Raw genomic sequence first — 3,332 nt, 5'->3', positions numbered from 1 at the left:
ATAAGATTTCGAAAAAAAAAATGGTTATCAGTCACCGTATATATTCATTCCACAAGTTGCTAGAAATTTTTAATGCAAACTATACATTTTAACATAGAAGGAAAGTGATTCTCACAATCAGCATTGCCTCCTTATTATTATTGCTGTATAATGTGTGTGTGTGTTTAACTTGAAACTTACACACATTTTGAAATTAACTGTAGAAACTGTGATTTTACTATATATTAGAATGCACAAATGAACAATGGAAAAGATGAAGTATATGTAAGGAACGATTGGTTCTGTCTCCACCCTTTGCGATGCAATGTTTCTTCGCCTTTTATAACGTATGACTTTTATGGTTTATTCTTTGTTATATTGTTCGTCGTTGATGAACGTCAGTGTTTATTCATTCACTACAGCAGTAACAATGTATTTCAACAAATATATATGCATATGCAAAAGCATGTCAAAGGAAATGTAGTGGCTTGTGGATTGTGGAAATGGATTTTGGGCAAAGCAAAAAATCTATTTTTGAGTGAGGTAGCCATGTCGTCCTGATGGAAGTTCCTTTATTAGTAGCTTCCTAGGTATATTTGACTACAGTGATATATCCCAGAGAATTTAACGAAGGTATCCAGAATTCTAACTCCTGGAGCGAATATCCCTTAAAATTTAAAAAGGGATATCGCGTATATCAGAGGACGTATTCTGGACACGTCTCATAGCTATCTACACCCCCAATAGCGTTTTCGCTTCGAGAGGGAAAAGTGGCAAGAATATAGGAGAGTCGTTAAAGAGGCGATGCTCTCGACACTCCTACTGTATTGTAAATAGTGCGCCGAATCGCCACCGCAAGGCGCCACTAAGCCATTTTTCGTAGCTTTTTAGGTGTTGCAGATACAGTACCATAGGGAGGGATTCTTTATCCTTTTGTCAAAAAGAGGGTGTGTCCATCAGGACGACATGGCTACCTCACCCAAAAATAGATTTTTCGCTTCGCTCAAACTCCGTTTTTTAGGCTCAGGCCATGTCGTCCTGATGGAAGTTTACCAGAGCATTAATGTATCTGTGCATTTTCAATAGTGCCGTTATCTTGAGATAAATATTTCCTATTTGGTCTTTTGGACCAGAGACACTTGATGTTACCGTTATACATCAATTAACTGATCATAAAATATGTCAGTTCTTCCTGCCCCCTACAGGGAAAAGTCTAGGTAGACTTTAGGAAAAATCCCGAGGATTGTGAGTTCAAGGAACAATCTAGCAAACAGTATGTATATTAGTGTCATTATATACGTAAAGCCTAGTTTGTACTTAGATGGTATAGGCTTGTATAGGTTACTGAATCCTCCCAAGGCTTGATATAAAGAGACAGACAGGTTTGTATCCATGTAGGAAACCTTAAATCAGTAAGATAAACAGTTAGTGCAATCAGTTCTTACCTGTTTGCTTGGAATGGTAGAAACCATAGTTCCCCAATATTTCCTTAAATAATAAGAGAATCAAGGATGCTCTGATTTATACGTAATTTCAAATGTTTGAGGCGAAAGAGACGCAAAGATTCTTTCTATTGTTAATTACAAAAATAGAAATCATGGTTGTAATCAATTACATCTTACTCTGAACAATTCTGCGTAAAAGCATAAACTGTAATAACAGAAAATAAATAAGTTTCACCTGAAAAGGAAACATTAGCCACTCAAAGGGAAATATAATATTTCACTATGAATGCTGTTATTACTAGGAACACTGTGCATATAAGAATGCCTGGCACTTGTGTCAACTTATTATGCTTGATGTCACCTGTATAGATAGAACAGTCTATAGTGTCTTCCTAAACACAATACTCAACATGATATACCTTAAAAGTCTATCATGTACACCCTTCACTAAAAGTCTCAATTAGTGCACTGTTCTTCGCAGTAATCAAGCGGCAGGTTTTATAACACTGCCTGCCGCTACCACATGAAATTTTAATTCTTGTAATTGCTTCGCTTAGTGATTGAAGAAAACTCTGGAAGACTTCCAACCAGTGTATACATGCAGGCTTTCAAACGACATTGTCTGAAAGAAATTCAGAGACGAGGCAACTTTTCTCGGTTCATGACCTGCGGGTATACTGTCTGGATCTGCTCTGCGTATAAAATAGGTGACTTTCACCCTTATCTGTTTTAATGATAACGTTGAACCAGAAGTCTCTCCCCTGAAAAGCTGACCTCCTTTAAAGTCTGAAGTTCTACGAAGTTAGACCTTTAAGCAATCCACTGGGCAGAGGAATGCTTCTTCCTATAGAGGGCAGATTCTCCAGGGACCCCATCTCTTAGTGGGCAGCTCGTTCATGGCGAGAAACGACGGGTCCGGAAAGAGGTTCAGTTTTCCGCTGTCTGTGAACTGAATGTGGCCATCATCCCTCGAGAGGGCCACTATTTCGCTAACTCTGGCTCCTGAGGCTAGTGTAAATAAGAATATCACCTTATGAGTCAAGTCTTTCAGCGACCAATCTTCATTGTTCAGGGTTGAGTTAAGTGAAGAACTTTATCCAAAGACCATGAAATGGGCTTTGGAGGAGCTGCAGGCTGAAGTTTAGCGCAGGCTTTAGGAATCTTGTTGAAGATTTCATTAGAGAAGTCTACCTGGAAGGCGTATAGTATTGGTCTGTCTTAGACGGATTTACATGTAGTAATCGTATAAGCTGCTAAACCTTGTTTATGCAGATGGATGAAGAAGGACAAGCAGAAATCCGTAGATATCTCCTCAGGATTCTTCGCCTTGACAAAGGCCACCCATTTCTTCCAGGAAGACTCATATTGTCTTCTTGTTGACTTTGACTTGTATTCTTCTAAGAAGTTAATATTGTCTCTAGAAATCTCAAACCGTTTCTTGATCGCTAGGGCGGGAAAATCATGAGATGAAGGTTCTGGGTTTTCTCTGATGAAGCAGAGACAGTCAATTTCTGCACTTGCTGAGTCAGAACTGGTTCCGGCAACGGGATCAGCTTCAGGCGTAGTTCCGTTATCAGAGGGAATCAAACGCTGTTGGGCCACTTGTTGGCCACTATTGCTGCTGTCCCCTGAAAGGATCTCAGTTTGTCGAGGACTTTCAGCAGAAGGTTGGTTGGAGGGAACAGGTAGATCTTAGACCACCTGTTCCAATCTATGGACATTGCGTCTGTCGCTTCCGCTAGAGGATCCTCGTACGTGGCTACATACTGGGGTAGCTTCTTGTTACCGCTCATTGCGAAGAGGTCTATCTGCAGTCCTGGGACTTTGCGTAAAATGAAAGAGAATGATCTCGCGTCTAGAGACCATTCGGACTCTATCGGGTTGACCCTGGATAGAGCATCTGCCATC

The sequence above is a fragment of the Palaemon carinicauda genome, chromosome 18 (genome assembly GCF_036898095.1).
Source record: "Palaemon carinicauda isolate YSFRI2023 chromosome 18, ASM3689809v2, whole genome shotgun sequence".
In the NCBI taxonomy this organism is placed as follows: Eukaryota; Metazoa; Arthropoda; class Malacostraca; order Decapoda; family Palaemonidae; genus Palaemon; species Palaemon carinicauda.
Note: the sequence above shows the minus strand (reverse complement) of the source record.